Source organism: Nannospalax galili, unplaced genomic scaffold, assembly GCF_000622305.1.
Source record: "Nannospalax galili isolate Female #2095 unplaced genomic scaffold, S.galili_v1.0 scaffold127, whole genome shotgun sequence".
In the NCBI taxonomy this organism is placed as follows: Eukaryota; Metazoa; Chordata; class Mammalia; order Rodentia; family Spalacidae; genus Nannospalax; species Nannospalax galili.
In genome coordinates this window covers 14,400,177-14,413,453 of record NW_008360326.1, presented here as the reverse complement: position 1 = coordinate 14,413,453, position 13,277 = coordinate 14,400,177, and the positions used below count along the sequence as shown (strand labels likewise).

General features: G+C 40.2%; 1 protein-coding gene across 1 annotated transcript in view; it reads right to left on the bottom strand.

Annotated features, from left to right (window-relative positions):
- Daw1 (dynein assembly factor with WD repeats 1) overlaps window positions 1-430 on the bottom strand; it is a 61,725-nt gene extending 61,295 nt beyond the window's left edge. The window contains exon 1 of the mRNA XM_008825885.2: window positions 375-430. The gene's annotated coding sequence lies outside the window, so the exon portion shown is untranslated. The remainder of the gene's footprint in view (window positions 1-374) is intronic.
- Window positions 431-13,277: the final 12,847 nt, after the last annotated feature.

The following is a 13,277-nucleotide window of genomic DNA, read 5'->3' as shown; positions in this document are numbered from 1 at the left end:
TCTGTCCTTATGTTATCTTTACTCCATTTAGGCCAAACTGTGTTCCTGATTATTTTAAAGTATAATAATCCTATCACATGTCACAAGTAAATGTTATGACAGAAACAGAGGACTAAAAAAAGAGATCATGATGGGCAATGTTTTTGATGTGTGTGTGTGTGTGTGTGTGTGTGTGTGTATTTAATTATTTATGATACACAAAGCCAGCTCTGACCAGCAGGGATCCCCTGCCCCCTGCTGAGCATGTCATTCCTGCCCTCTGGTGGGTATAGAGGCGGTACAAGGATTCCTGGTCATCTTAGGAGTTTTGTGTTACTTTTTAACATTAATAGTCTGTCCTTTAACGTTTTATTCATTGGAGAAAGCACCAGTACCTTCTGTGGTCACCGGCAGCAGCGGGGGAAGTGCGGCATCCTATTGTGGCTTGTTGACTGGGGACTGCAGGTCACAGTGGGATCCTCCCAGGAACAGGTGGTCATTCCTGAGAAGTGAAGGAGGCAGACTTGGCCATACTTTGCTCTGGTCCCCACACTGGGCCCAGCAGACAACTGCAGGTCACAGTGGGATCCTCCCAGGAACAGGTGGTCATTCCTGAGAAGCGAAGAAGGCAGACTTGACCATACTTTGCTCTGGTCCCCACACTGGGCCCAGCAGACTCCCCAGTAACCCTTGCCCTGGAACAAATCACCAAGATAGCCTTCCAAGAACTCCTGGCCAGCCTGCTCGCCCGCCTGTTATGTTCTCTCTGTGCCACGTGCAAGTCTCATATGTCTCGTGTAGGACAACTGTGGCGAATTGTCTAGTGACCCTAATCGCTGTAACCACCACTGGTCATAGACGTCGTGTTTTGAATGTTGTGTTTCTATCCCTTTACCGGGGGTCTACCTTACTGGTTTTATGCAATATTATTCTATCTTGAAGACTGCTCTTTCTGCCTACTACAGCCTCATACAGCAGATCCTGGAAAACACTTCATAGCAACACGGGTTATTGATAATTTAAAATAAATCATATGTAGCCCCCATATGCACAAAATGTGATGTTTGACCACTAGGGGGAAGTGTGAATGGAAGTTCCCAGAAAAAATTCTGATCTGCATCTTCAGCTGAACTCTCTACAAGGCTGATTCTCTAATTAAAGCTTCAATGATGGTGGAGAGTTTGGATGTTACAGGTCCAGAAACTAATTGGAATTTGTCTTGGGCTCTTTTCTGCTCTCCAAATAACCATCTCCTTGCCCACCTTTGTATCAGACACAGAATCCTGTGACACATTTAAAAAAAAAAAAAAAAAAAAAAAGCCTTTGGAAGAGATCCCCTACGCCCATCAATCAAAGGCTAAGATGCTGTCAGACAGCATCTAACACATGTAATAAAATTCTCCCTGCTTTTCTCTAATTTGTCTCTCTCATGTCTCCACCAAAGTACTTGAATAGTAACTTAACTTATGACTGTCTCTGTTCTGTTAATAGTAATTCGTGAAACGCCTATCATGTTCAAAGACAGAGTTTGGGATGGTCTAAAATCTGTGTTCCTGGGCCATAGTCATTAATATTTGGCTCCAGAATGAATTAGCCCTTGTCCCCTTTGAGATGAGTTGTGTTTTGGCATTGACCACCGAGAGCCTCCTGTTACCAAGCCTGTGTGCCACTTTGATTCCTCTCCTATTGGGCTAGGCGAGGAATCCCATGTCACCTGTCAGGCTTTTTCCTCTAGAGAAGTTCCAGGCAGCTCAGTTCCCTGCATCCTATCCACTCCCAGGAAATGGACTCTTCCCCTGTGAGCAGGAGTGCCCACCAGGAGATGTGCCATGTGTGGAGAAGGGCTGAGGGAGGCTCCATGGTCTCTGGGGCCTGCTCTGCCCTCCTCTGTGGAGAAGAGATCCCGCTCTGGCACTCCTGCCCAGTCCTGCTGCTGTGGTGTCTGCTGTCCTTCCTCTCACAGCTGAGCTTCCTCCCAGAGAAGAGCACCTTGCAGAGTCATATAGGATGTGGACAGGGTCTAGGTCACTGATACTGTGTTGTTCCTTCCCCTCATCTCTCTCACTTTTTATGGTTCAGTCTTCCAGAAAACACTTTGAGCAGCAAGGCCGATAGAGTTCCCGTCCCCTGAAAGAATAACAGCTCACCCCAAGACTGACCTCTGCTGTAGCCTGTCCTGGGTCTGTCAGCACCAAAGAAGGAGACACTCTGTTCTCTCTACCTGATAATATATTTCCTTTTATGCCACAAAACCCTGAGCTGAGCACTCAGTCTTTGTGTTCTTAATGTACTGAGAAGGTAGTATTTGCTCCCAGCAAGAAGGTGTGGCTGGAGCTTGAAGAACAGCCCAGTGATTACTGGGGAGGGGACCTATCCATTATCACTGGTCACACCCGTCCTTCCTCAGGCGGAGCCTTTCAGGGGGACCCTCCAGTTTCCTGTGCTGCCTGTATTGTGGCTCTGATCTGCCCATGTTCTACCTGACATTCCTGGGTCACCTTTGGTCTTCTGCCTAAGTAATTCCCCAGAAGGGGACTTCATATTGTCTCCTGGCAGAGAATTGTCCTCAGAGACACGAGAAAGAATAAGGAGGGACCAGTATGCCTGTGGGAGAGACCTCCAGGACTGATGGGACCCAGATGGAGACCAGGCTGCAAGATAAGTTCATGTCTCAGAGAAATAATTTTCCTAGTGTTGATTATGTGTCTCAAAGTTGCCTTCTGGAGGTCACTTGACACCTGCATCATATGTCTTGGGCAGCAGCAACGGTGGTGACCAAATACTTCACAGGCTGTGAGCATCTCCAATGGTGGAGCTGCTAGTTCGTTACCCAGGGAATGTCCCAGTGGCGTAGCTGGCTAACTTTCAGTATCTGTGTTCTTGTAGAAACTGTGGAGCAGTGGAGACGTCGATGATTTTGATTTGCATTTCCACAATAACTAATGATAATGAACTTTTTACTCCATGTGCTTATTAGCTGATTTGTACAGCATGTTTGGACGCATGTCTACTTAAGTCCCTTGTTAGGGTTAAAATTGGGTTTTTCAACATTTTGTTGCTGAGTTCTGCCAGTTCTTTAGTTTGAATGTGAAAACATAGCACAGATGACTACTAATATTTTCTTCTATTTTGTAAATAGTAATTTACTTTGTGTTTTTAATTCATAAACTTTCTACATGACTACAGCATGAAGATCAATATTCATTTACAAAAATAAATTGTTCTTTACCATAAATCCTAATAGAATTTTAAGCAAATCCATGTTTTACATTTGACGGTCTTTAAAGGGTTCCTTATCCTTCTGCTTTCTGCTTCTCAGAAGATCTTGGAGATAGATCTGCTCTGGGGACTTTTCTTAAGGTTTCAAAGGAGGGTCTGCAGCGAAAATTTATGTCTTGTGCATTCTTTAAATGTATTTTCACAGAGTTTTGTGTATTTCATATAATAGATCTTCATCAATTCCTCCCCCATTTGTGCAACCCCATAGCTCCCCCATCAGATTTCGTACATTCTATCATATATGTAAATCCTATCCAGTTAAGCATTCGTACCCAGATGTCCCTCACTGCAAATTCATTCACTGGATTCTTAGCAGCCTATTTACACTCACTCCCTTAAAGATCTCTCTCTCTCTTACCCAAAAGTAATCAGTTGCCAATAGTTCCTCAGCTAATGTTAGGGCCTACTGCCTATTTCCCTAGTTTTACACTGACATTTTGTGTGACTGAGTAGGAATGAGTCTTGTGCATGCTGTCACTGCTGTTGCAAGTTTATAAGACCTCTGTTTTGTTATGTTCATGCACCAACCCTGGCTCTTACAACCTTTCTGCCCCCTCTTCTGCAATGGTCCCTGAGCCATGGGTGGGTGAGGTTCAATACAGGAGTCCTAACCGGGGACATGCACTCTGCAGTCTCCTATTCTCTAAAACTTGGCCAGTTGTGGCCTTCTGTGTGCACTGCACTCTGTTGTATAAGGAAACTTGCTGCTAAGAGTTGAGGGATATATTAGTATTCTCCCTCCCCCTGCTCTGCTGTTTCATGATCCTTAGGTGGTGAGGTTCCACTGCAGATATATCAATACAGTAAGAAATTTTTAACTGAAACTTTTTCTTTTTTTCTTTTTTTAACTTTTACAAAAACTTTATTGAGAATTTCATACATGCACATAAGGTGTTTTGATCAAATCCATGCCCACTCTCTCCCCTCCAACATTCCCCGCCGCTGAAGAGGTAACCCTAAAATCTTTTAAGGATTAGATACAAGCTCCCAATTACTTTTGACATTTGGACATTTTTGGCCTTTGGAACAGAGTATGTTGCTAACAGGCCCAAGAACATTCTGACTTTTAGCCCAGAAACTGGCTACATTTCTTTGGGGTCTTTTTACCCTAACTGCCTAGCCAGTTCCTACCTCCTATTCTTACCACTCATCCTCTGAAGAGGTTACCCAAACTTCCAATAGGGAATAGGGAGGCAGACCGCTCTGGCTTCTTCCATGCTGAACAGGGATGCAGGGTGAGGCAGTTGGAGTACCCCTTCAATGGGTCTATCTAAAAGACTCCCAAATTGCATAACTCTTGTCTCTAAGGGGAAAAGAAAGTGCTTGAATCATGAATGGGAGATGTGAAGGAGAAGTAAAGGCAAGAGTGTCGGGAGCCATGCTTGCTTAAAGAGTGCCACTTTAAGACCTTCTGAGCTCTCTGCTTCAGTGGTTTGAGCGGACAGGCTGTGCCTCCATGATAAATCAGGTCTCTTAGAAACTTATCAGTTCGTCTTCCGGCACCGGAGTTGGTGAGGTAATGCAGCAACCTGCTGCGTCCGTAGTTACTTTCTGTTAATACAATATCCATGGTGATTCTTTTGTGATTCCTTGGTTACCCCAAATCTGATCCCTATATAAGATCTGTGTTCCTCACAACAAAAGGCCATTCTGTGATCGCTCACCTGACTGCTAAGAATTAAACTTTTTCTAATAAAATCAAGACCTTTGTCTTGACTCTTCTCTTGTTGAAGCTCCAAGCCTGGTGGGCTTGGGGGGCATTCGACAAATGGCGCCCAACGTGGGGCTCAAAGGGTCCAAGGAGGGACCCCTGGAGGAGAGACCCCAGACTCAGGTGAGTATGACAAGACACGTAAGTAAAATAAGTAATATAAAGTTGAGAAAACCTGCTTTAGAAGTGAAAGCCGAGTGCAAGTGTCACCAGGAAGCTCTGCCTAGTAGACTGCTGGTGAAATTAGAAAGTCTTCAGAAGCGTGTTGAAATGTTAGAGAAAGGTTTAGAGGCAAAACTAGTCACCAGCAATGCAGTCTCTGAGACTTCAGAGTCAGAGACTGTATAGGACTCTGCTGGTTCTGAGAGATGGGACACTGCTGTCCAGGAGAGGCAATCTGACATGGACAGACAGCTACAGCACATGCAGGAACAGATAAATGCATTGGCAAAGATAAGTTTTGAACAACAAAAGTTGCCTCTTAAAGGCACTTCTAAGCCTCCTGTTCCTGCAGGTTCACAGCTCCCAGAGATAAAGGATGAGCCTGTAAGTGCTAGGGCAAACAATTCCTCTGTTTCGTCCTGTCCCTTGTCTCTGTCACCGCTGCAAATGAGTTTGCAGCATGCAGCTGATACTGGAGAAGATATGTCAGGATTCCATTTCTTTCCAGTTATAGAACTAGATAATGACCAGGGAAATAGGGTTAGGACACATATTCTTTTTCCAGACAAATCTCTGAAAGAATTGGAATCTGCTTGTGCGCAGTATGGGCCTACAGCTCCTTTTACTCAGGCTGTGCTGGATTCTATGACTACTGAAATTTTGCCTCCTAATGATTGGAAACAAATGGCCAGGGCCTGTCTGTCAGGAGGTGATTATTGTTTATGGAAGTCAGACTTTGAAAACCAATGTCAGGTTCTTGCTGACCTTAATAGGGCTCGAAATATTCCCATTGCTTTTGAGATGCTTGCTGGTGAAGGCCAATAGAGAGACACAGAACAACAGATGATAAACTTCAATATTGCTGCATATGCTCAAACTCATGCTGCAGCAAGAAAGCCTTGGAATAAACTGCCACAGTCTGGAAGGCAGACTGAGGACCTGACTAAGATTAGACAAGGTCCTGAGGAACTTTACCAAGAGGTTGTGTCTAGACTTACACAGGCTGCAGAAAGGCTTGTCAGCGACAGTAATGCAAGATCTGTCTTAATAAAATATTTAGCTTATGAAAATGCTAACTGCATGTCTATCTGCACTCAAGCCTCATAGAAAGGAGAGCAGCTTGTCTGACTATATTAGATTTTGTTCTGATATTGGGCCTTCCTATGTACAGGGAGTGGCCATAGCTGCTGCTTTGCAAAACAGACCTATGAAAGACATTTTATCTCAACAGCAAAGTAAGAAAAGATGTTATGGTTGTGGACTACTAGGACATGTAAAAAGACACTGCCCTCAGGCAACCCTGTCTTCAGTCAGAAGAGGAGTCCTGAAATCTGCCTTAGGTGTAAAAAAGGCAGACACTGGGCTAATGAGTGTAGGTTTAAAAGAAATCTACACGGAAATCTTCTCTTGAAAAGTGAGAGGAGAAGCCAGCCTCAGGCTTTGCCTGGGAGGCTCCATAACATTGCCTTTCGACAGTGTTGTGAAACATTTCAGGGAGGCAACAGTGTGTTTCAGAACTTCTCTGAATGACCTCAGGCAGCGTCGACACTAATTACTGTTCCTAACTTTAACAATACACATGAAAGCTTTGCCAGCGAAGATTCTTGGTCCTCTGATGATTCTTGGTCCTCTGCCTCCTAAAGGTAAGAGTGTGGCAGAGTTTCATGTAAATATTGTAAGTATTTATATGCTATGTATATAATTTATTTTTATAGGATGATTTCTAAAAGCCTCAAAATTTGAGAATTAAAATACACTGTTTGAATACGCTAACAGCTAACTCTGGAGGGAAGCTGTTCACCTTTCACTTCAGACTTAAACCTGTTCTTTTCAGCCTTGTTCTCAAAAGTTTTCCAGGTTCAGCCTGGCCCCCTGGCCCTGGAAGAAGAAAGAGAACATAAAAATACAAAAAACAGCTTGATAATACGAGGCATTATTAATATATTGGATTAGTTGGTAAGATGGAAACTTTAATTTCAATTGTTGAGTTTGTTTGAATGTCCATGGATGCCTATTTTTTCAAATTTGTTGATGCTACCCGGGTAACCTTATTTCTAGAACAAAAAAGTTCTAGAGCTAATTTCAGTATTGTTCTGTTACTAGGGTTATTCTGACAAACGACGCCTTTAAAAACTCTTGTGAACTCACTTTTAAACTGCACCATTTTACTTAAGTCTATTTTCCATTTTCAATTTATTGTGTTCACTCACTATGTGTAGACATGTTTCACAGTAAAATCGCCTCAATTACCTGTGCAGTACTGCTTCAAATATGTGTTTTGTCTGTTTTGTATGTCTTGTATGTCCCCCTGTTCAGATCCATTTAATATTGTGCGTACTTCCCAATTAAATCCTTTAATTAGATATACTGGTACCAGTTGCTATAATTCAAAAAAGATTATAATTAATGCCATTTCTCTCAAAATGGACACTCTTTTCAAGTTGTTTACATGATTTTCTCTTTTCAGTTTATTTTAAGTTGCTATAGTTACCTGTTACCTGTTCTAAGTTTGCTATTTTAAAGCTTGTGTTATGTTACCTTAGAAGCCCATTGTTCCTTGCTTGTTTGTGTCACCCTTGACTGCTTGTTTCTGGATGTGTCTAAGATAAGGTAGTGGTTCTGTATTGGTTTGTTGAGTGTTGTCGTGACAACTTGTTTGGTATAAGTAACCTTTCTTAATTACAGGACATTACTGCTTTTCCCTGCCTTTTTCAAAGCTTCAAGGAAATAAGATTAGATGCTGGATTTTACAACTTTAATATTCTTGTTCAACAGTTAACTTTCATTTACAGTTTCTAAAGATCTTGGATTTTTGTTTCTTATGCATGCCTTTATTAGTAATTTTTGTTAAGTTTTGTCTCTTACTTCCTTTTACTTGTAGGTTTGTTGGACCCTGCTTTGAGAGTTCTTTGCAAATCTAAAACTATTTCAGATCCTTGAGAAATATTAGTTTTTGGCAATTAACATGAATCCATTAATATTGAGTTTAAATTCAATTTATTTCCTTTAAATACTTATTGTAAGTTGTTCTTTTCATGTTTGTTTCACGTTACCTTAGATACCTATATTGTGTTGTCAAGGTCACTCTTTTGTCTACAGGAACCTCTCTATTAATAATTGATATCTCTCTGCCTACAGTGTTGCCACATTATTGATTTACATTTTCCTTGGTTGAGTCTGTTTTATGTTGCCTTGGCTACTTCCCTTGTGTTATATAGGGTTCCTTTTTTACTTTCAGATATCATTTGTTTGCTTCCACTTCTGTTGACCACTTCTTGGCGTATGCTTTACCTTTTTTACTTCTTTTACAGTTTAGAACTTTAAAGTTGAAATTGCTTATATTACAATTATGTTTTATTATTCTTGTGTTTTCTTATTTTAGCCCAGCTAGCTCAGTCGGTACCTTTAATTTTAACTTTATGTTTAATTTGCTCTTAGGTTTTACAGACCTTATTGCCCTGTTTCCAGATCGAATGCTGTTGCTTCCATCTGTAACTATGAATTTCTCACTCAAGGGAAACCTGTTTTTATTCACATTTCTTCTATTCATTTGGGTTTCTGCTGTTGAAACTTTTATTGGGCTCATGTACCTAATCCTCCTCTTCTTCGTCCTTATACTTGAAAGGAGCCTACTATTGTGCTTCCTACTTTTCCTATAAATATTTTGTCACCTCCTTATGGAACAGGTCTGCCGGATTTTCCTGATAAAGAAGGCACAGTTTTCAATTATACTCAATTTGTCACTACTGATATTATGTGCTTCGGAGTTCCTCCTTGCTATCCTGTAAAACAGCAACATTGGGTTGTTCCAGAAGGTAGACGAAATCGTAGTCATCTGGATATGCTACGTTTTTCTGCCCAGTCAATAGGTTCTGCTTGGACTGAATATGAGACTGCAGCTGCTCCATCTCTCCCAGAGTGTGAAAGTTTTTCCTGTGCTCAGATTTCTGCAAGACAATCTTTAATATGACAAGATTGCAAAGGGTTAATTGGCAAAGTTTATAGGTCCTGGAATCATACTTGGATTGATTGGGGTCCTTTGGGGAATTGGTTACAAGACTGTGTAGATTATAAGGAATTTGTCTCTACGTGTGATCTACATGATGTTATTCCCATGAAAGATAAGTTCAGTGCTGCTCAATATTATTGTAGTTCTGGTTGCCTGTATTTCCCCTAGGCCTTTCTTGGATGGCATGTAGCTGCTTAAAGCTGCAGCCCAGCATGATGCAGTTGCGTGCTGCCAGAGAGGTTTGGGGTGGGGTGCCAGGTAGGTCTCTGATGGAGCCTATGCCGGCTTTCTAATAGTAGGTTGGTAGATTTCATTTTACATAAGTTTTCTTAACATTTCTTTTTAAGATGTTTTACTATCCTACTGAACAGTAACAAACCTTTAATTGTGGGAAAACCAAAACCCAAGGGCACATAGAGAGTACAAAGGAGCAACAATCTGAAGTTCTTTGACCCGGCAATAATGGAAGACTGTATTTCAGAAAACACTTCATGTACTATGCTAGTAGAAGTTTTCATACCAGGAACAGTTTCTAACACACATAAAGCAGAAAATACATAAAAACTACCAGATTCTGTCAAAATTATAGAATGTATCAACTTGTGCAAACAAGAACAGAGGGGCACTTAGGTTGCTTCCATCTCTTAGCTATTGTGAAAAGGCAACAAACATGGTTGTACAAGTGTCTCTACAATAGGATGGGTCCTTTGGGTGTATGCCAAGGAGTGGTATAACCAGGTCATATCGTAGTTTCATTTTCAGTTTTTTAAGAATTCTCCACACTATTTTCCATAGAGGCTGCACAAGTTTGAAATCCCACCAGCAGTGAATGAGCATTCCCCTTTCTCCACATCCTCACCAGCATTTGGTATCATTTGTTCTCTTGATCCTAGCCAGTCTGATTGGGACAAGGTGATACATTAGGGTGGTTTTAATTTGCATTTCCCTAATTACTAATGATGTTGAACACTTTCTAAGATATTTCTTAGCCATCTTTATTTCTTCCTCTAAGAGCTCTCTGTTTAGATCTTTAGCCCATCTTTTAACTGGGTCATTTGGTTTCTTGATTCTTTGTTTTTTGAGTCCTTTATATATTCTGGATGTTAAACCTCAGTCAGATGTGTCACTGGTGAAGATTTTTTCCCATTCTGTGGGTTTTCTCTTCACTTTTTTGATTGTTTCTTTTTTTACAGAAGCATTTTTGTTTAATGAGGTCCCACTTATTGATTGTGGACCTTAATTCCTGAGCAACTTCTGTCTGATTTAGAAAATCCTTTCCTACACCTATATCCTGTAAGTTACTGCCAGTATTTTCTTCATATAGTTTCAGGGTTTCCTTTTTCTTCTAATAGTTTCAGGGTTTCCAGTTTCACATTGAGATCTTTGATCAGTTGACTTTTGTACAAGGTGAAAGATGAGGATCTAGTTTCATTCTTCTACAGGTGAAGGTCCAGTTTTGCCAGCACCATTTGTTGAAGATGCTGTCTTTCCTCCGTTGTGTATTCTTGGCACCTTTGTCAAATATCAGATGTCTGAAATTGCATGTACTCAGGTTTGGATCTTCAATGATGTTCCATTGATCTATGTGTCTATTTTTGTACCAGTACCATATTGTTTTTATGACTATTGCTCTGTAGTATACTTTGAGATCTGGTATAGTAATCCCCCCAGTGTTGCTCTTTGTGCTCAGGGTTGCTTTGGGTATCTGGGGTCTTTCATGCCTCCATATGAATTTAGGGATGGATTTTTCTAATTCTGTGAAGTATATCATGGAGACTTTTATTAGGATTGCATTGAATCTATATATTGCTTTTGGTAGGACCGTCATTTTAACAATATTAATTCTTCCAATCCATGAACATGAGAGGTCCTTCCATCTCCTGGTGTCTTCCTCAATGTCTTTCTTTAACGATTTAAAATTTTCATTGTAGAGATATTTGGTGACTTTGGTCAGATTTATTCCAAGACATGTTAATATTTTTGCAGTAATTATGAATGGGAGCATTTCCTTGTATTCTTTCTCCAATTGCTTGTTATTGGTATATAGAAAGGCTACTGATTTTTGTAGACTGATTTTATAACCTGCCACTATAGTGAAAGTGTTGATAGTTCTACCAATTTATATCCCTTCAATTTCCTTCTCCTATCTTATTTCTCTATCTAGAGTTTCAAGAACTATATTGAAAGGTTTGGGGATAGCAGACAACCCTCTATGGTTCCTAATTTTAACATGAATGCTTTAAATTTTTCTCCATTTAGAACGATGCTGACTATGGGTTTGTTGTATATAGTTTTAACAATGTTGAAGTATGTTCCCTCCAGTCCAATTTACTCTAGGACTTTGAACATAAATGCATGCTGAATTTTGTCAAAGGCCTTCTCTGCATCTTCCAGTTTTTCTCCATTTAAAATGATGTTGACTGTGGGTTAGTTGTATATAGTTTTAACAATGTTGAAGTATGTTCCCTCCAGTCCAATTTACTCTATGACTTTGAACGTAAATGCATGCTGAATTTTGTCAAAAGCCTTTTCTGCATCCACTGAGATGACAATGTAGTTTTTGTCTTTAAGTCCATTTATATGATTTATGACGTTTATTGACTTGCATATATTGAACCATCCCTGCATCTCTGGCTTAAAGCCTACTTGATCATTGTGGATGATCCTTTTGATGTGTGACTGTATGTGGTTTGCAAGTATTTTGCTGAGAATTTTTGCATCTATGTTCATTAAGAATATGGGTCTATTGCTGGTGGGATTGCAAACTTGTGCAGCCTCTATGGAAAACAGTGTGAAGAGCTGGTAGAATCCTGCTGTAAATCCATCTGGTCCTGGGGTTTTTTTAGTTGGGAAGTTTTGTATTACTGTTTCAATTTCCATATGTGTTATAGGTCTGTTTAAATTGTTGATCTCTTCTTGGTTTAACTTTGGAGGTTCCCATGATTTCAGATATCCATCCATTTTTTTTGGTCCTCTTTCAGATTTAGTAGCATAAAGGTTTTAAAAATATTCCCTTATAATGGTCTGGATCTTTTGGGTGTCTGTTGTGATGTTTCCCCTTTCATCTCTGATTTCGTTGATTTAGATTTGCTCTTTCTTTCATTTGGTTAACTGGTCTAAGGTGCTAAGGGTCTGTCAATCTTCTTTATCTTTTCAAAGAATCAGCTCTTAGATTCATTGATTCTTTGCATTGTTTCCTTTGTTTCTATTTCATTAATTTCTGCTCTGATTTTTGTTATTTCTTCTCTTCTGCTGGGTTGTGTTTCATTTGTTCTTGCCTTTCCAGTGCCTTCAGTTCCAGTGTTAGATCATGTATTTGGGCTCTTTCTAATTTTTTAATGCAGGCACTTAGAGCCATAAACGTCCCTCTTAGGACTGTTTTTAATTTGTCCCAGAGGGTGTGTTTTGTTGTATTGTCCTTTTTGTTGAATTCCAGGAATTCTCTTATTTCCTTCTTAATTTCTCCTTTGATCCACTCATTGTTTAAGCATGTGTTGTTCAATCACCACGAGTTCATGTAGTGACTAGGGCTTCGGCCAGTGTTGATTTTGAGCTTTATTGTTTTGTGGTCTGATAGCATGCATGGAAATATTTCAATGTTTTTGTACTTGTTGGGGTTTGTTTTGTGGCCCAGTTTGTGGTCAATTTTTCAAAAAGTTACATGAGGTGCTAAGTAGAAAGCTTATTCTTTGGTGTTTGGGTGAAATAATTGAAAGATGTCTGTTAGGTCCATTTGATGTATGGTATCATTTAATTCAGATGTCTCTCTGTTTATTCTTTGTCCAGATGACCTGTCTAATGGAGACAGTGGAGTATTGAAGACCCCTACTATTACTGAGTTGGGGTTAATCTGTATCTTAAAGTCCTGCAGTGTTGTTTTTATGAATTTGGGTGCACCAGAGTTCAGTGCATATATGTTAAGGATTGTAATATCTTCTTGGTTAACTGTTCCTTTGATCAGAATGAAGTGACCCTCTTTAGCTCTTCTGATTAGTTTTAATTTGAAGTCTATTTTGTCAGATATTAGAATTGCAGCCCCTGATTGTTTCTTAGTGCCAATTTGCTTGGAATATTATTTTCCATCCTTTTACCTTAAGGTAGTGCCTGTCTTTGAAGGTGAGGTGGGTTTCTTGCAGA